The sequence below is a fragment of the Anabrus simplex genome, chromosome 14, assembly GCF_040414725.1.
Source record: "Anabrus simplex isolate iqAnaSimp1 chromosome 14, ASM4041472v1, whole genome shotgun sequence".
NCBI lineage: Eukaryota > Metazoa > Arthropoda > Insecta > Orthoptera > Tettigoniidae > Anabrus > Anabrus simplex.
Window position 1 is genome coordinate 54,329,658 of NC_090278.1, and position 26,488 is coordinate 54,356,145.

The following is a 26,488-nucleotide window of genomic DNA, read 5'->3' on the forward strand; positions in this document are numbered from 1 at the left end:
TTAATTAAGGTACAGCCCCAGCATTTGCCTGGTGTGAAAATGGGAAACCACGGAAAACCATTTTCAGGGCTGCCGATAGTGGGATTCGAACCTACTATCTCCCGGATGCAAGCTCACAGCCGCGCGCCTCTACACGCACGGCCAACTCGCCCGGTAGGCTACTAGATTAGAGTGACCAGAATCTCCTTAAAATTTTACTGAAGCCTGCTTAACATTTCCCCCCCAAAAAAAGGGCGTCCTGATTTTAAGGAAGGGAATTCTTTAAAATCTTTCTCCTGCAATTGCTTTTAACAGGACTATCTCCTTTTCTACGACTATCGTCCCGTTGTCCCCATGAAACTCAAAAGTGACGCTAAATTGTCCACTTTTATTAATTCTGGTCCCAATTTGTCTTCTTCTTTATCTGTTTACCCTCCAGGGTCAGTTTTTCCCTCGGACTCAGCGAGGGATCCCACCTCTACCGCCTCTAGGGCAGTGTCCTGGAGTTTCAGACTCTGGGTCGGGGGATACAACTGGGGAGGATGACCAGTACCTCGCCCAGGCGGCCTCACCTGCTATGCTGAACACAGGCCTTGCGGGGGAGGGATGGGAAAATTGGAAGGGATAGACAAGGAAGAGGGAAGGAAGCGGTCGTGACCTTAAGTTAGCTACCTACCGAGCAAGTGGCCGTGCGGTTAGGGTCGCGCAGCTGTGAGCTTGCATTCGGGGGATAATGGGTTCGAACCCCACTTTCGGCAGTCCTGAAGATGATTTTCCATGGTTTCCCATTTTCACACCGGGCAAATGCTGGGGCTGTACCTTAATGAAGGCCACGGCCGCTTCCTTACCAATCTCCCACCCTTCCGTCGCCGATGTGTTAGTGCGACGTTAAACAAGTAGCAAAAAAAAGTTAGGTACCATCCTGGCATTTGCCTGGAGGAGAAGTGGGAAACCACGCAGAACCACTTCCAGGATGGCTGAGGTGGGAATCGAACCCACCTCTACTCAGTTGACCTCCCGAGGCTGAGTGGACCTCGTTCCAGCCCTCGTACCACTTTTCAAATTTCGTGGCAGAGCTGGGAATCGAGCCCGGGCCTCCGGGGGTTGCATCTAATCACACTAACCACTACACCACAGAGGCGGACCCCAATTTGTCCCTTTTTAATAATACGCGGAAGGCTGTGCAAATTCTGTGCAAAGTAACTGTCATATTCAGAGATCGAACACCTGTACGCTGCACGATAGAAAACTACAATAGGAACTCAATTATCCGGTGTCCGGGTTAGCAAAAATCCGAATAATCTAACTACACGAACATTCTAATTCAAAATTTGAATGTAGTATAATGAACACAGTACGGTATATGAAACATTTGTGAACAATGATGATTTTTACAAAAGTTAGGATAAAAATACAGTAAAGCAAAGCAAAGTCACCTCCGTACAGGCCATGAAGGCCCTTGGAGCAGTGTTAACCTCGGCACGTGATGGGGTAGAGTGGTTAGCTCTACGCCCGGCCGCCTTTGCCCCCAGGAATTAACCTGGTACTCATTTTTAGTGTAGGCTGAGTGAAACTCAGGGCCATATGCACCTCCGGAAGTGGAAATCTCGTTTCGTAAATTTTACGACTTCCTGACGGGGATTCGAACCCACGTCCTTCCGGGCGAACCGAGCACGCCTTTACCGCCTCGGCCAGGCAGCCCTTCATAAAAATACAGTACAATATATAAAATATATATATGACTGGACGAGTTGTCCGTGCGGTTAGCTGTGAGCTTGCATTCGGGAGACATGGGCTCGAATCCCACAGTCGGCAGCCCTGAAGATGGTTTTTTTTTTTTCACACCAAGCAAATGCTGTACCTTAATTAAGGACACGGCCGCTTCCTTCCCACTTCTAGACCTTTCCTAACCCATCGTCGCCATAAGACCTATGTTTGTCGGTGCGACGTAAAGCAAATGCCATAAATATAAATTAACAATTATGAAGCCTCAGAGTTTATGTAACACATCGACGTGGAGAAAAAGAAACCTCTTCACGTCCCGGTAACTGAACTCCGAATAATAGAGCTTCTAGAGCACGGTATTTTAAACACTCTCTCAATTCGGTAAGTCGAAACCTGATGCTGGAACATGTGGCAGAACTGCTATATCAGTTGTCGTAAAAACAAACTGTAAAAATGTCGCGTTCAGAGATCAAAAAGGTTTGAAGGAAATAGTTTCTTCAGAAAATTATATATCATAAATGGTGATGCAATTCTCAGCTCTATGATCAAGTCCACTGTATTTCTGCAAGTTGCGTGTTGTAAGGCAAATATAACTATGTTTACAGTTCGTAATACAACTCAGTGTCCGCCTCTGTGGTGTAGTGGTTAGTGTGATTAGCTGCCACCCCCGCAGGCCCGGGTTCGATTCCCGGCTCTGCCACGAAATTTGAAAAGTGGTACGAGGGCTGGAACGAGGTCCACTCAGCCTCGGGAGGTCAACTGAGTAGAGGTGGGTTCGATTCCCACCTCAGCCATCCTGGAAGTGGTTTTCCGTGGTTTCCCACTTCTCCTCCAGGCAAATGCCGGGATGGTACCTAACTTAAGGCCACGGCCGCTTCCTTCCCTCTTCCTTGTCTATCCCTTCCAATCTTCCCATCCCCCACCAAGGCCCCTGTTCAGTATAACAAGGTGAGGCCGCCTGGGCGAGGTACTGATCATTCTCCCCAGTTGTATCCCCCGATCCGATGTCTGAAGCTCCAGGACACTGCCCTTGAGGCGGTAGAGGTGGAATACCTCGCTAAGTCCGAGGGAAAAGCCAACCCTGGACAATAAACAGATTAAGAAAGAAAGAATACAACTCAGTGATATATTTTTGAAGAACTCACTTCTGAAACACTACAAGAGATGAATAACAATTCCTTACTTTCGGGGATAATGCTTGTTTTCCAAAGTGTTCCAAAATCCAAGTCACCGGCCCCTCATAACAATATAACAAGCACAGGTAAAGCAGAACCATGGTGCTCCTCCTACAGTGGTACGTAGAGTCGTAGCGCTCCTCGCATGGCGGTATTAATCACGGGTAATGTAGACCCATTGTTTGTCACACATAATGGCACCAATCACAGGTATCATAGATCCATGGTGTTTCGCACAACGTAGGCAACGTAGACTCAGGGTGTGCCTCATATACAGCATGTACCAAAACTCCACGGCAAAAAATTTGGGAATGGATTCCTCACACAGAGAGAAGAAGAAAAGTTTATGACAACATGGATCCGGAGACGTGTACTTACCGATTTATTCAAATTTTTGTGCATTTATACCGTAAGTCTGTAACGGCAGCTGAAACACTTTGAGCATGTATCAGGGGAAATGTTCAAAGTGACGACCTTCAGCTTGAATACAAGCCTCCGCTCATCGTCGCATGGAGTTATGCACGCGATCAAAATTGCCTGGCGTAGTGCTTTCTGCCTGAGAGGTTGTCACAATGCGCTCACAAAAAGTAGCTTCATCAGGAACAGGAGTTGGGTACACGAGAGACTTAACGTGTCCCCTCAGGTAAAAGTCCAAGAGGTTCAAGTCAGGAGAGCGTGGTGGTGGCCAAGCAATCAATCCTCTTCAACCTATCCAGCGCTCAAGAAAATGGGTATTCAGGTACCTGCGGGAAGCAGACTGAAATGTCTGGAGCACCAAAATGCATGAAAAATATTTGTCGACGGGATGCAAGTGGCATGTTTTCCAAGTAATCAGGCAATGCAGTACACAAGAAATTCGTGTAGTTCTGTCCAGTAAGCCTATTCGGAAAAACGTAGGGTTCCAACAAGGAATCACCAACAATGCCTGCCCAGATGTTAATGGCGAACCTCTGTTGATGAGACGATTGGATGATTGCATGAGGACATGTAAAGAATTACTGAAATTAATTTGTGTCACAAAGTTTGAATAAATCTGTAAGTATACGTTTCCGAACCGATGTTGTCATAACATTTTTTTCTTGTCTATGTGAGGAATCCATTCCTAAATTTTTACCGTCGAGTTTTGGTACACCCTTTATAGTGGTACTACTCTTTAACTCTTAGGTAACGCAAACCCATTCTGAACGCAGTGGGACCAACACACTCGACACATACTCGCACTAGATACTCGACTATGCAACCTTTCTACGTAGAGAAGTGACAATTAAGAGATGAAACTTTTAGACCAAATAGTAGAAGTATGGCCTCACCGAGGTAGAGTGGGCAGATAAAGGAAGGGTGGAAAGTCCATGTTAGACGACCAGATAAATGTTAAACACACCGTACTGTAATCTTTATGAACTAAACATGTTGTGTGTAATAATTTCCTTCAAGAATGAATCGAGATTGCCCCAGTACTGACCTCGGGAAAGATTCCACAATGTTTTTACAATATTTGTTTTACGTCACACCGACAAAGATAGATCTTATGGTGACGATGTGATGGGAAAGGCCTAGGAATGTGAAGGAAGTGGCCGTGACCTTAATTATGGTTCAGTCCCAGCATTTGCGTGGCGTGAAAATGGGAAACTACGGGAAGCCATTTTAAGGGCTACGGACAATGGGGTTCGAACCCACAATCTCCCAGATGCAAGCTCACAGCTGTGCGCCATTAACCGCACGGCCAAAACTCGCCCGGTGGAGAGATTCCAGACGTCAAAACAATGTAATCATCCGAGAGAAAAAAATTACTACTATCGCTAGTCAGGCGCTACACTACTCCTTCCATCTTCAAGTTCACAAGCGTCGGGAGGTCAGAGGACGAATGGGAGCGTGTGCAATTTATAGAACACTAGCTTAGTCAAACATGTGACCGAGTAAAGGCATTGACCTTTAAAATTATAGTTTACAAGCACAAGCTGGAGGCCTGCATTAGTGCGAGTACAGATACTACTAGGTAGCAGGATGAATAGAAATGAATAGTGTGACGACTGCCTCTGAATCACATGTTAACAGACAGGGTGTACATGTTCTCCCCCACCTGCAGCGCTGCTCTCGGTAAAAAGTCCAAGTACACGCGCTTTTTGTAGGCTTAATGTGGAAGTGTGTAAACAGTTTGTGGTCTTTTTCGCTAGTTAAATACGTTCTCCGGTTTTATACGTGCAAAATATCTGGTGTTAACTTTCCGTAAACTGAAAAGTGAAAAAGATTAAGCATTTGAGAAGTACGACGTATACTTTGGCATAGGCTTCAATTCACTAGCGCGTGTGAATATGCCTACAAATTGGTATGCCCTGGGTTGCAAGTCATGTTACGATAAACGATAGAATGAAAAAAAAGGGCATTTTTTCACCCCCCAAAGATTCCACTCTGTTCTCAAAGTGATCGAAGACTATCCCACGTCAAGATCTGCCTTTAAGTGATAGTACCCTTAACATCATTTTTCAGTCAGATTAGATCCATGGCAAAAGTTGTTGTCAAAGGGAATGCCAAAATCATAAGTACAGCTAAGGAAATAATTTACAGCAAGCTTAGGTACCTTTGATCAGCCACCATTATCAAGTTGGGAAGATGAACAAATAGCTCCTTTCATCAGTTCAAAAATGAATATTATTCATCACTTCTCTGGGTATGTTGTTAAACATGCAAGCAAATTTACAGACTGTGGAGAATGTATTGGTTCTCTGCAAAACAACACAGAGACGTCAAAAGGCAGTCTGTTTTCAGCCCTAACAAGTCTACAAGAATATAGTAACTCATCCAACTACCCCATTTACCCATCGAATGAATTATTATTTATGTTTCCTCATGTAGAGGAAGTTAATGTGAGAAATCTTAAGTGTACAAGAAGCATTATGGGGAAACTATTTCAAGAATACATGAATAGTTTACCTCCAATTACTGTTTCTCATGGACTTGGGTGCTGTACTGAACATGCTAAGGACTTGGTACCGAAATTAATTTCCCATTACATAAGATGCCGATTTTATTTCCGAATAAAAGAAGTAAGAAAAGAAATGCAAGCTCGTACGACCGCAAAACATACCCGGAAAATATCAAAGGTGTCCATCTAACTGACTGATGGGGTGAAGTGCTGGTAAGATTCATTAAGCTGAGCATGTTAACATATACCCTAAATTAAGTAGTTATGTAAGAATTAAAAGTGTATGACATACCAGTAGGTAAGAATCATGTGGATGCCTGCAGAGTTTTAATATGTTTATATTACGTAGCATGAACACTGACAGTTGAACATGTGTTTTTTAAGGTTATAATTGATGATTGCAACTGAGTTTGATTTCGTGGTAAATTAATGAATGGTCACTTAGCTCTACAAAACACCCACACGTTCGAGATATTCGTTAAGATATTGATGAACTAATTTCAGAAGTAATGTCATTAAATCATTACTAAATGTAAAATATTTCCTACGAATTTTTCACATATTGCTTTCAAAACAAGGTACACTATTGAACGAAACACAGACCACACATAAACACAGTCATTGGCCAGTAAACAAAATGCACAGTCCTGAAACATCACAATAATGAACACACGGTTTAAAAATCATTTATTTAAGTGATAAATTCCGAATTAAGTCACATCAGATCTCATTTAGAAGCACATGTTCGGAGACAGCTGATCACCATATATCTACACCAGCGCTGCGTAGTGTAGGAACATATCAACCAGCAGAAGTCGTCATAGTATGCATTTTTATTCATCCTGCTACTAGTTTGACGATTACAACAATGTGTATTGCAGTACGCATGTCACAAGTAGTTTATTTTTTACTATCTGTATTACGCGTAGGTGACGAGACAGTACACTCCGCAGCTACTTTCCGGCAATATTCAGGCAGGCTGTTTTATTCGGGACGCAGCAGAAATCCCATCTATCGCAAATGAGTGGTAGTTAAAGAAACAAACCTCGTCACAACAATGGTCAATGCAATCGCTTCTCGGGACACACAACGCATCTCTGGAGCGGACCTCGCTGATCTCCGTTGAAGAAACTCCTGTTATTTTTGATTGGCCGGGTGGCTATCCATCTTTACTGCAAGCTCCCGCCGACCTGAACAAAGCACACTGGCCGACTCCTCGTTGGACGTTAGTCTTCCCACTATCTTTCTACACCACGACTACCACCACCTCCATCACCATCACCACGACCTCTGCCCTCACCTTTTGCTACTAACCTATGACGACTCTTACGTCTTCCCATCAGTCACCGCTTATGTCCGCCTTTCTTTCTATGCCATTACCTCTTCGTTCAATCAGTGTTCCATCTCCCCCCCCCCCACCCAGCTATCTACGCCGACCACCAACCAGCACCACCGTCGACTCCGTTACCACCAGCAGCAGCCGCCAGCCAACTGTCATCACCGCCGGCAACCTCATCTACTACTACTGTCTACAGCTGTGTCGTTCGACCCTCTCCTTTCAGCAACAGAAGTTCAACGTCACCTCCGTCTTCACGCCATTCCAGTCCGGAAGGCTTTCTGCATTTTCAACACCTATGGCCCCACGTACTTCGTGCGTCTTCAACTATCTACTGCAGCAGCCGTCGACCATCTCATCGCCAGCGGTGCAACCCTCTACGGCCGTCTTCATAAAGTCGTACCTTCTCGTTCTCCTTCCCCCTTCCTACACCACGTCGTCCTACCCGGCCAGATTCTCCTCCCTTTCAACCTACTCACTACGTCCGCCCATCTTCTCCCCATCTTTCTCCACACCGCCGACACTTCAACATCTACGATACTTCACAACCGTCCTCTACCACATCGTCTCAACACCTCACCCTTCCCAGCAACTTCCAAACCGCCACTCTTCTGTAAATCTTCACTTTTCCCATTTCCCTTAAAAACTTCACGCCTAATGCGTGTACCGTAGACATTTCTCATTCAGTCTGTCAAATTCCTTACCCACCTTTTTGATTTATCGCATCTCTCAGTTATCTTCACCTCTCTTGGCCCGAGAGATCGCGTTACGACCTAGGGGGCCCGCCCCGCCCAAAAAAGTCAATGCAATGTTATTGTTGATCTGTTTTGAGAGCTTCGATATTGTACAGTAAGTTTAGGCCTTCACATTTAGTTTTCTTCCGACTCTGGGATATCAGAACATCTAATGTAAAGAGAGCCCTTCCTTCTTTCGTGGCCCCCTCTTGTCTTATTCTTCAAGCCATCGTTCCTTTACGGCTTTTCTCATTCTTCATAATCATCTTCACAATTTTCGTTGTCGATACGGACCGATAAACACGCGATTTTATACCATAAGATAATCATGACAAAAAAAAAAAACATTGTCAGTTAATTCGATTGAACAATGTCAGCAACGCTCGGCGTCGCCTTCTTCTTCTTTTTCTTAATCTGTTTACCCTCCAGGGTTGGTTTTCCCCTCGGACTCAGCGAGGGATCCCACCTCTACCGCCTCAAGGGCAGTGTCCTGGAGCTTCAGACTCTGGGTCAGGGGATACAACTGGGGAGGATGATCAGTAACTCACCCAGGCGGCCTCACCTGTTATGTTGAACAGGAGCCTTGTGGAGGGATGGAAAGATTGGATAGGACAAGCAAGGAAGTGGGAAGGAGGCGGCCGGTGCCTTAAGTTAGGTACCATCCCGGCATTTGCCTGGAGGAGAAGTGGAAAACCATGGAAAACCACTTCCAGGATGGCTGAAGTGGGAATCGAACCCACCTCTACTCAGTTGACCTCCCGAGGCTGAGTGGACCCCGTTCCAGCCCTCGTACCACTTTTCAAATTTCGTGGCAGAGCCGGGAATCGAACCCGGGCCTCCGGGGGTGGCAGCTAATCACACTAACCACTACACCACAGAGGCTGGCTATCTTTTTCTTTCTATATATAAAGCAGAATGTCTGCCTGTCTGTCTGTTACTTATAGAAATTCATACCGTTCCACCAATCTGAACCAAATTTTGTATAGGCTAGTTATCTTTTAGACCCTGCGGGTAACCCCATTGACAAGAAATTTTGACACCCCCCGTCCCATTGCCAACGGCCGTAGCTGTGTTGAAACACCGGATCTCGAGAGATCTCCGAAGTTAAGCAACATTCAGGAGTGGAAAGGAACTGACCACCCTACCGTACGTAAACTCCGGCTCAGGCACACCTCTGCGGAGGTTCGGACCTGCTTTCGGGCAGATTACACCCTTACATTCCCTACATTTAGGCTTTTTGTCACATTAATATAGGCGAAATATCGAATTTGTTGTACAAGGACGAGACAAAACTCATTGTAAACCTCACGACGCAAAGAACACAACTCTTAAGTATGTAATTTATTCATGAATTATTAATTAATTAAGTATTCCTGCTACAAGTGTCGTACAACTTGTGGCAGCATAATGTGAATAATACAAAAAGTACACCATAAAATGAAATGAATAAACTACACTATAATAATTCTGGATGTCACGTGATGATAAGAATGATAATTGTGATGACCCCGTATCTTCTTTTTCTACCGCTTTTCCCACACCTGTGGGGTCACGTTTGCGAACTGTGTCCCACATGTGGATTTGGTCCTATATTACGGCCGGATGCCCTTCCTGACGTCGACACTATATGAAGGGATGTAATCACTATTGAGTGTATCTGTGGTGATTCGTAGTGTAGTGAGTTGTGTGAATATGAAGAGGAAAGTGTTGGAACAAACACAGACACCCAGTCCCCGGGCCAGAAGAAATAATCGGAGGCGATTAAAATTTCCGACCCGGCCGGGAATCGAACCCGTAATCCTCTGTACCGAAGGCCTCAACGCTGACCATTCAGCCACGCTCCAGACGAAAGTATTCAAAAAAATCTTTCTAATTCCTATATCAATGTTCGAGGTGAACACATTTCTTTTCTTAAGAAAGCTCTTCCTTGCTAGTGCTAGCCTGCATTTTATGCCCTCCTTACTTCTGCCATCGTTACTTATTTTTCTACCCAAGTAACAATATTCATCTACTTCCTTTAAGACTTCATTTCATAATATAATATTTCTTGCATTGACTTTGTTCGACCGCACTCCATTACTTTTCTTTTGGACTTATTTATTTTCATCTCGTATTCCTTCCCCAAGACTCTGTCCATACCGGATCTTTCGCAGAGTCAGATAAAATAACAGTATCATATTACACATCATATTACATAGGCTAACACATTACCCTTTCACACTGAAAATGAAAACCTACAACCTGTTTTCCAGTCATTGACCGGGTCAGGAATGTAATGAATGAAACATATATAGGCTGTTATTACAATCGGGTCGCCACTCCCAAGGTGATTAATTAATGAGTGATAAATGCTATGAAATGATAAAGGAGAGTGTTGCTGGAATGAAAGATGACAGGGAAAACCGGAGTACCCGGAGAAAAACCTGTCCCGCCTCCGCTTTGTCGAGCACAAATCTCACATGGAGTCACCGGAGTTTGAACCACGGTATCCAGCGGTGAGAGGCCGACGCGCTGCCGTCTGAGCCACGGAGGCTCTACCCTTTCGCACTATATGACCATAACTTTCACCCTATAAGGCCATATCATCATCATTTTCTTAACCAGTATCATATGATTCGATAAAATATTTCAAAGTCGCTTCAAAATGATTTTTGCCTCGTTTATCGTTCATGCGAACAAATCATACCTATAGCTATGAGGATCACTGTTAAGTATCTAGGTGTTAATATAAGGAAAGATCTTCATTGGGATATCACCTAAACTGGATTATAAATAAAGGGTATAGATCTCTGCACCTGGTTCCGAGGGTGTTTAGAGGTTGTAGTAAGGATGTTGTGGAGAGGGCATGTAAGTCTCTGGTAAGACCTCAACTAGAGTATGGTTCCAGTGTATGGAACCCTCACCAGAATTACTTTACTCGAGAACTGGAAAAAATCCAAAGAAAAGCAGCTCGATTTGCTCTTGGTGATTTCTGACAAAAGAGTAGCGTTACGAAAATGTTGAGTTGGGAAGACTTGGGAGTAAGGAGAGGAGCTGCTCGACTAAGTGGTATGTTCCGAGCTGTCAGTCATTAGTATACGAATTAGTTTGAATGGTCTCTTTAAAAGTAGGGAAGATGAAGATAAAGTTGGAATTCAAGAGGACAAATTGGGACAAATATTTCTTTAAAGGAAGAGAAGTTAGGGATTGGAATAATTTACCAAGAAATAATAAATTTCCTAATTATTTGCAATGATTTAAGAAAAGACAAGGTAAACAACACATAGGGAATGCTATCTAGACGACTGCCCTAAATGCAGATCAGTGGTGACTGGTTGGTTATCTTGAGTGCCAGTAAATGTACCGACACGCCCTTTCAAATATCACCAGACTGAGTGAGCATGGAACCTACCAACTTAAGCTCAGAAGGCCACTCCTCTACCACCTGAGTTATTCAGCCGGGTGGAAAACAATTCAGTAGCCAAACTTCTAGTGATAATAGTGGTCAAAACAAAGTTTTATTAAATTGCCATAGGTCGGAAATCGGACACGGAGATACGTTTTGTCATGACAGGGAATGCAACTCTTAAGTTTCATTGTCATTCCGACCTCACCCTACTCGACTTCCCGTGTGGGGGCACTTGAAGAGTCTCTCGGGCAGCGTTGGCAACACATGATGTTGGTAAGTAGCTAAAACTGGTAGTCAAATTGGTAAGAAGTGGCTGAATACATCGTCCAGCCTGTAAATAATCGCTGTATTCATGGCTGTACAGTGTAGGTTCACACACACACACACACACACACACACACATACACGAAACCGTTCTTTTAAGGGGAAGTGGGCGACATTATGCGGAAAAGTGGCATAAAAATAGATAAGATGGGATCTAAAATAATTATATTACTTCATTTTTGCAATATAACTTCAAAACTCTCAGAACAGGTAAAGTTGTACTTTTTCTTAACTGTTAGCATCCTAAAATGGTCCGACTCGTTGGCTGAACGGTCAGCGTACTGGTCTTCAGTTCAGACGGTCCCAGGTTCGATTCCCGGCCGGGTCGGGGATTTTAACCTTAATTGGTTAATTCCAATGGCACAGGGGCTGGGTGTACGTGTTGTCTTCATCGTCATTTCATCCTCATTACGAGGCGCAGGTCACCTACGGAAGTCCTGGGATATCCCGGCACTAAAAGCCATACGACATTTCATTTCATCCCAAAATGTTACTAGAAAATTGTGTTATTCCATATTTTTAAAATAGAGTACAATTTTATTTTTAGTATATATTGAGGTTTAGGAATTTTTGTAGGAATAAGAGGCCTTGAAGTAATTGAAATGGTGATCAAACTGGGAGCTTGGAGATATCCGCTGTTACGTATTAGGTTTTCTCCGGGTACTCCGGTTTTCCCTGTCATCTTTCATTCCAGCAACACTCTCCAATATCATTTCATTTCATCCGTCATTCATTTTTCATTGCCTCAGAGGAGTGCGACAAGCTTCGGCAGCCGGCACATTTCCTATCCTCGCCGCTAGATGGGGGCTTCATTCATTCCATTCCTAACCCGGTCAAATGACTGGAAACATGCTATGGATTTTCATTTTTCAGTATGTATCCCGAATTTCAGGTACAGGTACACTTTTCTAGGTAATGGCTGTACTTACAGTACTTTCTGTTTACCCTCCAGGGTTGGTTTGTCCCTCGGACTCAACGAGGGATCCCACCTCTACCGCCTCAACGGCAGTGTCCTGGAGCTTGAGACTTTGGGTCGTGGATACAACTGGGGAGGAGGACCCGTACCTCGCCCAGGTGGCCTCACCTATGCTTAATAGGGGCCTTGTGGGGGGGAGATTGGAAGGGATAGACAAGGAAGAGGGAAGGAAGCGACCGTGGCCTTAAGTTGGGTACCATCCCGGCATTTGCCAGGAGGAGAAATGGTAAACCACTTCAAGGATGGCTGAGATGGGAATCGATCCCACCTCTACTCAGTTGACCTCCCGAGGCTGAGTGGACCCCGTTCCAGCCCTCGTATCACTTTTCAAATTTCGTGGTAGAGCCGGGAATCGAACGCGGGCCTCCGGGGGTGGCAGCTAATCACGCTAACCACTACACCACAGAGGCGGACAATAGCTGTACTTCAGGGAGTAAAATTTCAGAATCATGCCTAATAGGCCTGGGGTGTGATAACAGACGTTGGTTAGAACAAAAATTATACTTACTTTTTATTTTCAGACACTTTAAATTTCTGATCATGAAAATGACAAAATATTTTTTTCGAAAAATAAGCCTTGTGGGTCACTAAGGAATAAACTCGTTGTTTTTAAGTCTACATTACAGATGACAGTACACATAAATAGGATGTTTAATTTCAGCTCTGTATATTTAATAGTTCCTTGGTAAAGTGTACCTGAAATTTGGAATGAATACTAAAAATTATATTGTAGTAAAAACCAAACCAAACCCCACGGTCCCTTGAAGGGCCTTGGCCTACCAAGCGACCGCTGCTCAGCCCGAAGGCCTGCAGATTACGAGGTGTCTTGTGGTCAGCACGACTAATCCTCTCGGCCATTATTCTTGGCTTTCTAGACCGGAGCCCCTACCTCACCGTCAGATAGCTCCTCAATTCTAATCACAAAGACTGAGTGGACCTCGAACCAACCCTCAGGTCCAGGTAAAAATTCCTGACCTGGCCGGGAATCGAACCCGGGGCCTCCGTGTAAGAGGCAGGTACGCTACCCCATCACCAGGGGCCGGTATACTGTACTATATTTTAAGAAAATGGAATACCTCTGTTTCGTAGTAATATTAAAAACTTTTAGGTTGCTAACAGTTAATAAAATGTACAAATTTACCTGTTCTGAGAGCTTTTAATTTATATTACAAAAATGGAGTAAGTTATTCTAGTTCAAATCTGACCTCTTTTTTATGTCACTTTTCCCTGTAATATTGTCCACCTCCCCTTAAGTGTTACAGTTGAGGGAGGAGGAGAAAAAGTATACGAACGATTTGTTTTAAATGATACTGAACTCACCTAACAAAATATACAGGGTGAAGTTGAACTCCACCGACAAATTTTCGGAGGTTGTTCAGGGATACATTCTGAGTATAACTGGTATCAGGGACCTGTGGTTTCCGGTGGCTTATTGCACAGTAATTACATTTCGTTTGGTTTGTTGCCCCGGTTAGCTTTGTACCTGTATTACACTGAAAATAATAAATGCTAATTCTTGATAAACGCCGAGCTGTCAGAATTTTGTCCCGCAGAAGTTCTTGAACATGCCGGAAGCCAACGATGTCGTGATTATGGTGGTCGACACTTTGAACAATACCTCTAAGAGACCAGTTTTGCATTTGTTATATACTGTACTGTACAGTCGGTAACAGAACCGATTGAACACACTGGGACAAAATTCCCATTGATTGCACTCTGCAAATGATTTTGATTTGGTCAAGGTTTACGGCCGGATGCCCTTCCCGATGACAACGCTAACGTGTTCCTGTTGTGGTTATTAGTATCATGTAGCCCGAGCGAGTTGGCCGTGCGGTTAGGGGCGCGCAGCCGTGAGCCTGCATTCGGGAGATGGTGGGTTCGAACCCCACTGTCGACAGCCCTGAAGATCGTTTCCCGTGGTTTCCAATTTTAACACCAGGTAAATACTGGGGCTGTACCTTAATTAAGGCCACAGCCGCTTCCTTCCCAATCGTAGCACTTTCCTGCCCCATCGTCGCCATAAAACCTATCGCTCGCCAGTCCTCTTTAACTTCTCGCCGGTAACGTGGTGCTTGAGGTGAGTTTCTATGTTAAAATTGCCTAATACCTTTCTTGATCCGTTTACGTCATACTTACACAGTGTTCAATTTCTTTTAGGTCCGTTTGAATCGAGATCTTTCCAGTGTTACATTTGACCACCTGAAAACATAGTTTTTAATGAAATCTCACCTGTCAACCTACGGCCTCAATCCACTCACATTTTTTAATATACTACTGAAATATAGGTTCAAAAACCATTTTATACCTTACTAAGTCAAGTTATTTCAGTAAGATTTAAGCAAGATACATGCCATGAAACGCGTCGGCCTCTCACCGCTGGATACCGTGGTTCAAATCCCGGTCACTCCATGTGAGATTTGTGCTGGACAAAGCGGAGGCGGGACAGGTTTTTCTCCAGGTACTCCGGTTTTCCCTGTCATCTTTCATTCCAGCAACACTCTCCATTATCATTTCATAGCATTTATCAGGCATTAATATCACCTTGGGAGTGGCGACCCCATTGTAATAACAGCCTATATATGTTTCATTCATCACATCCCTGACCCGGTCAAAGACTGGAAAACAGGTTGTAGGTTTTCATTTTCACATGCCATGAAAGTTTTTCACTTGATTCTAAAAATCTGACCAATTTAAGATACCTCTCTGATTATAATCCATGAGGAACTATTTTTTACAAACATCGGACAATAAAATGGTCTTCTCTTTTATACTATATATTAATACTCTGAAAAAAATAGCTAATAATGTATATATGCTAAAATCTCTCATGATAGAATGTTCAAAAAGATTTTATATATTGCTCCAAGGTTAATAGTCTAATTTTAATCAGCTGTTTAGATAGTCAAGAAAAAATATTTTACACAAACTTGTTAGCTACTGTAATTCTATACACAATTACTGCATTTAACATTACCAGAAATGCACAGAGCTGTATATAGAACTTTATTATGATATATATAGGAGATATTTGTGTAGTGAAATGTTTTATGTTATGGCGCAATTATAAATTGCTAGGTATGTGAGAAGGTTTATCTGTGTACATACATATGTAATTTATTCAATGTCCTTGTTTGCTTAACCCTAGGCTGATGATGGCATAAAAAATGCCGAAACCGGTACCAAAAAATAGACAATAAAAATGTGACATTTTAATTAAATCACATTTTAAGTAGTATTGAACAGGTGGAGAATTCTACCCTTTATCTTTGAATGTAAATATTTTTTCAATACGGACCAATTATGAAGTTTTTGGCGTTAAATATATATGTAAAACAACCTGTGAAAACAAAAGAGTATGGTGTATTGTAAGTAGATGAAGAGAAGTGTATTAAGACCACGGTTCGACCGCGAGTCGAACCCATTACCGTCTGAACCGAACGCCAGCGTGCTCACAATTCAGCCAGGGGAGCTGGACCCTGTCAGAAGACAACACAACAGTAAAAGAACTGCGAGTAAGTAAATAAGAAGTACCTACGTAACAGCGGCTGTCCCCGTCTCCTCTTCTGATAACCACTGAAAGACTGACCCCCTCGCAGTGGTTGACCACAAGAGCACACTTCAGTTGCGTCACTACAGTACGTCAGCTCTGGTGAAATTCCGTATTATTGACCCGCAGCCACCTTGTTACCAAGGAAGACCCCCCACTGCCTCCTTGATCCTTCCTTCGTAGTAGTGTTTTATCTGACAGTTTCCTAACACACCCCAAAAGATTTTGAGCTGTATTGAGCAACGTCTTGTCTCATTTACACATATACATATTTCCCACTCGCTTGTTACTATGTCACGAGTAAGCAAGCAAGGTTAAGGAGAATCATTTTTCTTTTAATAGTAAAAGTTCACAACATATTATGTAAATCTACTATAGAATATCCTGAGGGAATATCTCAATTGTAAAATATCTAACCAGAAGCTCATTATCTGTAAATATGAAATGTAATGATTAGGGCTCGGATGTTTAGGAAAAGTCATATTTTTCTTTGTCTCTGTTTTCTTGCCTGAGAGGATTTCGGTGAAAATCAAGTGATTATCGTCGCATTTAAGTGATTTTTATTTGTCATATAAATGCATATTTTGGCTATTTTTTGTCATAAGGTCATATTTTGAGCTATTTTCGTGGAAACGTCATATTTCGGCGGTTTGACAACAGCTGTAGCTGTGGAAAATCATCTTCAACTTACCTAATGTGAACTAGTAATCACAAAACTGCTTCTCGGTATCACATCTGCAGTTAATACAAGTGGAATACTCTGCCTCTTTTATCAAGATTGCGCAGAAATTGTTTTCCAACAGTTTGTCAGAAGGTCAGGCATGTATTAAGTCCAACTTTGGAATTATATCGAGTGCAATCACTCGTTTAGAAGCTGCTATATTAGAAATTCGTGCAAGTATTGAAATTGTGAGAAGTGTTGAACTTTCAGCACAACAATCATATGGAATAGTAGGTGACAGTGTAAAACGGGAACTTCAAAACATGCTTAATCGAAATGACTGTGTGTAAGGTAAATGATGTTCTAAGAGGAGAAGGTACCAGTACATTTGAAGATGAGAAGAATGAAAAAAAGGTGTGTGAGTTTGCACGATATGCCCTGCCGCCCTACCATAACGTATTGGAAGACATCTACTTAATTCGTTTCGTAGTGTTCAGTTAAAATTTTAACGCGTTTCGTTAATCTTAGTGAAATCTAGGCTTAAACGTTCCAGTATATTTTAAAAATGTATTGATTTCCAGTTTTATCTTATTTCAAACCACCAATTCAGGGAGCAAACATGTTTTGACTTTTAAAATGTTGTGTGATCTTATAATCTTAGCGAACTTAGTACTTTGTAGGTATGTATTTACAAATGTTGTATAAGTGAATCAAGGACAATAGACTGTGAATAACTGCTAAACATGTATATACAGAAAATTAATATGAAAGTAAGAATATAGAATTAAGTTAACAAATATGTATCACAGGAATTGCCGTTTCGAATGATAACTTATTTTAAAATGGACATATTTATATTAATAATTTTTCGGGTCATATTTTATAATTTTTACGTCATATTTCGTCATTTTCAGGTCATATTTGCTTGCTTATTTGGGCTATTTTTAGGTCTTAAGCATCCGAGCCCTAGTAATGATGCTACTTCAATCTTATGTAGGAAGAGAATTAACACCATTTAAGAGCTCATATCAACTGTAATTAGACCGGCCATTCTAGATAGAAGAAAAACACAATAACTGTACATTTCAAATAGAATATAATAAGATACAACACCGATGTAAACCAACAGCAAACTGTAAATTAAAGAAAAACATTTAAGCTCTTTATGCTTCTTCAATCGTGAAATACCAGCGTTTCGCCTCAGTGTAGCAGTGGGCTCAACTGCTTCTGCAAGGAACGTGCCATTATTTTTATGATTGAATATGCGCATTCTGTGTTATTATGAAATTAAATAAAGGGCAAGAAATGTCAAAGCCAAAAGAACGTTTCTGTAACAGCTGTATTTTGTCAATATTTCATTGCAAATATATACATTATTAAATGTACTAAAAGTTTTGTGATGTCTCAATCATCATATGAAAAGTTTTGACAACTACTGCTACTTAAATTTTGCGCTAAGGTAAGGTTGATTGATGAAGGTGAAGATTGTTGTTTAAAGGGTCCTAGCATCTAGGTCATCGGCCCCTAATGGTGCGAAATGTAATGACAATTTAAAATTATAAAATTCATCCACTGAGCTGAATTCAAAACTTGATGATGAAGACTGAATGGATGAATATGAATTTAAGATAATCAGCGGATCCAACTCACAATATGAAAAGTTAAAAATAATTCCCAAATCAACCCACTGACTAGAATTCGAAAAGAGGACGACGAACAATGATTATGAACTTAAAACTATCAGTGGATCCGACCCGTAATGCCCCACCTTGCCAGACACTATCTTAAAACAATTGTATTACTGACCAAAAGGCTGCTTCCAAAGCATAATCCTGAATTGATGATGCTTGTTGTCAAAAGGGGTCCAAAATCCAGGTCAATGGCCCCTCATTAATCGCTGGTAAAGTAGAACCACGGTATTTCTCATGTAGGGGTACTAATCACAAGTAACGTAGACTTACGGTGTTCCTCATATAGTGGTATCACCGGGACCAGTATCCGGCTCCATGGCTAAATGGTTAGCGTGCTGCCATTTGGTCACAGGAGTCCCGGGTTCGATCCCGGCAGGGTCGGGAATTTTAACCATGATTGGCACTGGGGCTGGGTGTATGTGTCGTCTTCATCATCATTTCATCCTCATCACGACACGCAGGTCGCCTACGGCAGTCAAATCGAAAGACCTGCATCTGGCGAGCCGAACTTGTCCTCGGACACTCCCGGCAATAAAAGCCATACGCCATTTCAATTTTTTTTTTTTTTTTTTTTTTTTTTTTTTACGGAGACCAGTAAAATCCCGCCGTGTTCCTCATATAGTAGATACTAATCACAGGCAACGCCCAGACTTGTGGTGTTTCTCACATAATGATCCTAATCACTGGCCATGGTGTTCCGCATATAGAGATATTAATTACGGGTACTGCAAATTCATAATGATCCACCCACGTTGCTACTAATCACAAGTACTGTAGTCTCATGTTCTAATTCAATCATCGCCAATCCACAAAAATGCAGCCACATGATCATAACCCTACGTAAATCTCCTCTACCGACATCATATTATCTACTCGACAAGCCCATCACCGCAGTTACGCAACAGCGTGACCTAGGTGTAATATTCGATACAAAATTACAAATTAAGACCCACATAGAAACATATACAACCAAGGCTATGAAATTACTAGGCATTCTCTATCGCTTCACAGAAATTTCTGACCCAATTGCTCTTTTCCACATTCCCCACACTCAGCACTCAATACTTCAACGATCTTTCCTAATACGGCTCCCAACACTCCTTAACAATATATATATATATTTTTTTATATTTGCTTTACGTCGCGCCGACACAGATAGGTCTTATGGCGACAATGGGACAGGAAAGGGCTAGGAGTGGGAAGGAAACGGCCGTGGCCTTAATTAAGGTACAGCCCCAGCATTTGCCTGGTGTGAAAATGGGAAACCACGGAAAACCATTTTCAGGGCTGCCGACAGTGGGGTTCGAACCTACTATCTCCCGAATACTGGATACTGGCCGCAATTAAGCGACTGCAGCTATCGAGCTCGGTTTTTAACAATATTAATAGGACACAAGAGCTTGATATAGCATCAAATAAAAGCATATTCGAGAGGGGTGTAAATAGTCTAGATAAGTTGACGTGAAGGGATTATACCGTCATCTTGACCCACGACGACTTGGCTATGAACATGGACATTCTCATGGTTTTCGATTTGGACAGTTGTTATTAGTAGGCTGTGTACCTGATCTTGTTATATTTTGTTATGTTTGTTATATTTTATTATGAAAGTTTACGTTTGTTAAATAGTCTGTTGACAGTGCAAGTGAAATTTGCTCAGTGTAGCTGTATATTCATTGTGTTTCGTGAATAAATAAATAAATAAATAAATAAATAAATAAATAAATAAATAAATAAATAAATAAATAAATAAAGTAAATAAATAAATAAATAGTCGCCTCTTACGACAGGCAGTGGGTACCGTGGGTGTACTTTTCATCTGCGTCCCCGACCTACAAGGGGTTAGAGAGAGACAAAAAGGAAGGGGATCAGACACTTCGAAAAATGAAGTACCGGATAAAGAAAGGCGAGGGCCATGAAGGGCGTGAAAATGAAAGACTCCCTAGGCCTCGAATGCTCTAATACCGTCGGGGTTTGGTAAAGAACAGGAGTTGACCAAGGGAGGTCGGACAGGATAGATGAAAGTGAGGAGCCTGGCACAAGTAAGTGGAAGCAATGCCAGGACTCAGATATGGGCCAGGTTGTCGCCATTCCACGTCCCCAAGTGTAGAGGCCCTGGGGTCCCTTTTAGTCGCCTCTTACGAAGGGCAGGGGATACGGCCGCCACCCACAGGTGGTACTAAGGGAAGGATGTGAACACACGAATTAATTAATTGTAATTTTGAAGGGTAGTTTTGTGGGTCTATGCTATGCTCTAGGTAGCTGTATAATTTGTATTTTCAACATGAAAGCTGGCCTTTGGTCTGTTAGAGATAACACACTGAAACGATTTCATCATTTTTACTAGGCGTACTTTCAAGGGAAGATTAGATAACGTTTCGAGAACTGAAAGCCTTATTGGATATTATGAAAGTAGTTGTTAGAGTCTCATAACATTGTGACAATATTTGGTGGCAAGAAGCTAAGTTGACAAACCAAACAAGTTACTAAGTACAGTCCTGGTATGGATTCATAAGCAATAAGATTAATACATGAAGTCTCTGTTATCACAACAAAAGCCAATCGTGAAAGAGATGATGATGATGATGATGATGATGATGATGATGATGATGATGATGACGATGATTGTTGTTTAAAGGGGCCTAAGATCTAGGTCATCGGCCTTAGTGGTTCGAAATGAGACGAAATGTAATGACAATTTAAAAGTCCAAAATCCTCCACTGACCAGAATTCAAAACGTGAGGACTAAAAATGAATGGATGGATTTGAATTTCAGGATCCGACCCGCAATGCCTCACTTTCCCAGAAACTATCTTAAAACAATAGTACATACTGACCAAGGGGCTGCTTCCAAAGCACGATCTTGAATCGATGATGCTTGTGGTCTAAAGTGGTCCAAAATTCAGGTCATCGGCTCCTCAAATGGTACTTATCGCTAGGAAAGTAGAACCATGCTATTTGTCATGTTGCGGTACTAATCAAAAGTAGCATAGACTCGCGGTATTCCTCACATTATGGTACTACTCACAGGTAATGTAATACGCACATGTAACACAAACCTATGGTGTTTCGCACGATGCGGTGCCATTTACAGGCAACGCAAACCTATAGTGTTCATCACATAGGTGTACTAATCACAGGTACTGTAAAACCCAGCCGGAAGCACACATTGTCGCTAATAATCACAAACCAATTGTGTACGTAACATAGTGGAACTACGCGCAAGTAAAAGCGACCCATGGTGTTACCCGCGTGATGTTACTAATTACAAGTAGTCTCATGGTTCTAATTCGATCATCCCTTGGTTGCCCCTTTCAGTCGCCTCTTACGACAGGCAGGGGATACCGTGGGTGTATTCTTCGTCTGCGTCCCCCACCCACAGGGGGTTGTGTGTTTGGTCCGCGAGAGCTATTTTATTTCGCTCAAGTCCGCCGGCAAGCCGGTTAGGATCCCCCTATCCGCCACCTGGAACGCGCCACGTGGGAGTATCACCTTTCCCCCTGCTACAGCAGAGTAGTAGGTTCGTGGAATCGTGAGAGAGATACATCGGGTTCTATACTTCAGGCACCTTCTGAAGTAATACTCATCCGTCCTGTTGAAATTTCTTGGACAACTCGTAGCTAAGATCTTACTTAACCTTATTCTAAATTGAAACGCGATGTTTCATTAAAATCCACACATCTATTTTCTCCTGATGCTGTAACAGACGCAGACAAATATTACACTGAACTACATAGGACATTACTAGGGCTTGGAAGTTGAGGAAATGCCCTTTTTTCCTCTCAAGAGCCCGAAGAATATTTTCTCATTCTCGGCCACTGTAGGTCAGAAAACGGTGGGTTTTATTTGTTCACTTTTGCCTTTTTTCAGCGTTTTTGGCTTATATGTCCTTTTTATCCTTTTGTAGATCTTAAAAGGTTTTTTTGTTTTTTTTTTTTTGCAAGTTTACCTTTCGACTACATTTGTACTACCCATTCTCAGTTCGAATCATCATTAGTTCATCCAATATCTTTTCTGTAGTGAAATGAAAAGTTAAACTAATGCTTGAAAAAAAAACGGGTATCAACTTATGTGCAAGATAAGTGTAATATTGAAAGGAGAAATTTTGATGTGACCATTTTTGAAGAGAAAGATCTCAGTTGCTTCAAGTATGAACCAGTTGATGTGGAGGGAAGTTTCTCGATGGTTCCCAACGTGCTGTCTGAAAACTGACGATCCTTTATACCTAAGAATCTGGAGATAACTATTGTGATATACTGCAAAGCGGATTCGCTGATTCATTTTAGCTTAAAAAAACCCATTTAATTCTAAATTCTGCAAGTACATGTTTTAATAAACACGAAATTCCGTTTTTACGTTATGTTAATTTAAAATATTGAAAATCCACAGCCTGTTTCCAGTCATTCGACGGGGTCAGGAATGGAATGAATGAAGCCCCCATTTAGCGGCGAGGATACGAACTGTGTCGGCTGCCGCAGCCTGTCGCACTCCTCTGGAGCAATGATTAATGAATGGCAGATGAAATGATAAGATACTGGAGAATGTTGTTGGAATGAAAGATGACAGGGAAAACCGGAGTACCCGGAGAAAAACATGCCCCGCCTCCGCTTTGTCAAGCACAAATTTCACATGGAGTGACCGGGATTTGAATCACGGAACCCAGCGGTGAGAGGCCGGCGCACTGCTACCCGAGCCACGGAGGCGCTTTAATCTAAAATTTCTAAAAGAAGAATATATTTCACTCATACATTATAGCACTGTATGTTGCATACCACCACAATTTTGTATTTTTAAACATTATATTCCTTCATTAAATATGTAATTAAAACTAAAATTATGAATGAATTTGGATCAATTTTTACACCCTTTTATTTCGGTTTTATGTATTTTTTTCAAGATTTTTAAGGTCTTTTTACCCGTTTTTCGCAGGCAACTTATAGGTCTTCAACTTCCGAGTCCTAGTCATTACAATGACTTCAGTATTTTTGTCAGAATAAAATATTAACCATCTGGGGGTGTCGGATTTAAAAGCGTTTAAAACGGCAGAGTTTCTTACTTTTCACGAACAGTACCACGCCGGCGTTGTAACAAAGCCAAGTTCCAGAGCTGGAACGACACTGCCACAGACTGCGGTGAACATTGGTCTACCGTTTTCCATTAAGTGTGCACATTTCCCATTCCTATCAGCGCCTGACAGTAGGGATCGAAGAGTTGGAATACTATGATGAACCAGTGGGTTATGTACTAGTAGTTATCAAAACATGTTATGAACCAGAGTAATGGCATGCTACAAAAGAAAGTTATCTTAACTCCCCACCTATACTCCCTGGCACCTAAGCCTATATTCCAAGGGTACAACCTTACTCTTTCTCCCCTGTTAATACTGAAGGTAGTGATTTTTAATAATTCTCTATCAGTTGGGTTCGATTCAGTGTCGCTAACCGTACAGTTTAGGGTCCCCGCTAGCCGATACGACGTCTAACAGTTGCTGTTAATCTGGCACTATACACTCAGGGTTTATTTCGTGATTTATGAGAATTACGCATTGCTTCTGCTGTACTGTTAAAAACATCAGTGTTACATTTGCAGGTATAATTAAAGCATATTTTCCTTTTCTGTGGGATTGTAAATCTGTTTGGGTAATACCAGGTAAGTAGAATTATACCATGTTCGAATAATGGATTTAATAACGTAGTTGGTGTGAAATTACGAACGCAGCATTTTATTAATTACGTTCTTATTTCGTCCAGTACTTAACGTATAGAATTCTATTAGGATGTCTAAGAGGCAAGAAAAATCTGCAAGAACTCCTCCGTAAAGGGGAGCAACATTACCTCCTCTGTAAAGATCACTTCAGTTAAAATGCAAGGAAATTTCGATATCAACCTACACTTAACCTGACCTTGTCTTGTCATGACTTTGGTACGGTTTAGAGACTTTGAGTATTCTCATTGAATTATCGTACATGTTCATGTAATATATTTGCTTGTGTGTATTATTACAACGTGGTTTCACTTCATTCTGACAAATAATAGCAAATTCCAAGAAGGGAGCTGAATTATTTACACCAGGCAAACACAGAATAATACGGTTATAGTATTGCGTATATCAAAATTAAGGCAGAAATATATAACATTGAATGATGGTGAGAAAGAGTGTTTATTTCCTTAATTCTTCATTAAGCCTGAAAACAGACTTAATTATGAATATCTTGATTGATCATTTATTATCATTTACTTGGGTAAGGGAACCCTCTATTATTGCTACTTACATTGTGGTTACTTTTTGATGATTGTCTCTCGTGATTTCAATATGGAACTAGTCAAGTTGGCAGCAGTGATGAGCCATTAAAATGAGAAGAGGGTGGCGACATTTGCCTTTTAATGTATATCCTTACGTAACGAGCGCTATAGTTCCGGCCAATATTTAGGCAGGCTGTTCTACTGGGCACGCGGCAGGAATGCCATCTCTTGGAGATGAGTAGCAGTGGAAGAGGAATCACATCACAACAATCAACAGTCAATGAATTGTCACTGTTGATCAATTTTATGGGCTTTTTATATTGATTTTGATATTTAATTTTCTTCCGACTCTGTGATATTACGGTATCAGCTTAAAGATAGACCTTCTTGCATGACGGTCTTTCACGATATTTTTCTCACTTTGATAGTCATCTTTACAATTTTCCTTGCCGATATGGACTGATCACCACGCGGTTTTCACCTTAAGACAATCACGACAAAATCTGCCTCCACCACAAAGGTAGCTGAGGCCATACGATTATTATTATTATTATTATTATTATTATTATTATTATTATTATTATTATTATTATTATTATTATTATTATTTACTATTGAACAATATATACATGTTGGCGATACTCTGTGCGACGGACTAAGGTACAGAAGTCTATAAATTCATGAATATATCTGTTATCATAGCCCTGAAAATTCTTTTCCGTGGTTTCTCATTTTCACACCAGGCAGATGCTGGAGCTGTACCTTAATTAAGGCCCACGGCCGGTTCCTTCCCACTCCTAGCACTTTTCTGTCCATCGTCGGTGCGATGTAAAACAAATGGTAATATAATACAAATATTTTGTGATTTAGAAATAAAAGATAACGCATTATCCCGTGCGAAGAACGGGTATAGAAGTAGTTATCATCATCATCATCATCATCATCATCATCATCATCGTCATAATCGGAATCATCTCACGAAGGATTGTGTTCTGTTTAGCTTACGCGAACTGAATTCGATGATGATGATGATGCTGGTTGTTTAGTCCGGCTCGTTGGCTGAGTGGTCAGCGTACTGGCCTTCGGTTCAGACGATCCCGGGTTCGATTCCCGGTCGGGTCGGGGATTTTAATCGCTTCTGATTACTTCTTCTGGCTCGGCGACTGGGTGTATGTCTCCGTCCCAACACTCTCCTCATCATATTCAGACAACAAACCACACTACCAACCACCACAGAAACACGCAATAGTGATTACATCCCTCCATATAGGGTTGGCGTCAGGAAGGGCATCGCCCGTAAAACAGGGCACAATCCGCAACCGTGACCCTACAAGTATGGGAAAAACGGTAGGAAAAGGGGCCTAACATCTAAGGTCATCAGCCCCTAATGGTACAATGAGACAAAATGCAATTACAATTTTAAAGCAAAAAAATTATCCACTGACCAGAATTCAAAACGTGATGATGGATGAATATGAATTTAAAACAATCAGTGGATCCGACCCACAATGCTTCACCTTCCCAGAAACTATATGACTGATCAAGGGACTGGTTCCAAAGCACAATCCTGAACCGAGGATGCTTGTTGTCTAAAGGGGTTCAATATACAGGCCACCGGCCCCTAATAACGGCACATATTGCTAGTAAAGTAGAACCATGGTATTTCTCAAGTTGCGGTACTAATCAAAGGTAGCGTAAATTAACGTGTTCCGAAACATTATGGTACTACTCAAAAGTATTGTACGTCGTACAGGTAACGCAGACCTATAGTTAGTGTTTCTCACATA

The 26,488-nt window shown here is 41.8% G+C and overlaps 1 protein-coding gene across 3 annotated transcripts in view; it reads right to left on the reverse strand.

Annotated features, from left to right (window-relative positions):
* LOC136885569 (MFS-type transporter SLC18B1) overlaps positions 1 to 26,488 on the reverse strand; it is a 186,227-nt gene that overhangs the window by 85,991 nt on the left and 73,748 nt on the right. The window contains exon 1 of one of the 3 annotated variants that reach the window (XM_067158216.2): positions 16,092 to 16,150. The exons of 1 other annotated variant lie outside the window; for it this stretch is intronic. The gene's annotated coding sequence lies outside the window, so the exon portion shown is untranslated. Of the gene's footprint in view, positions 1 to 16,091; positions 16,151 to 26,488 lie in introns of those variants that run through there. One more of the 3 variants, XM_067158214.2, reaches the window with a different exon arrangement.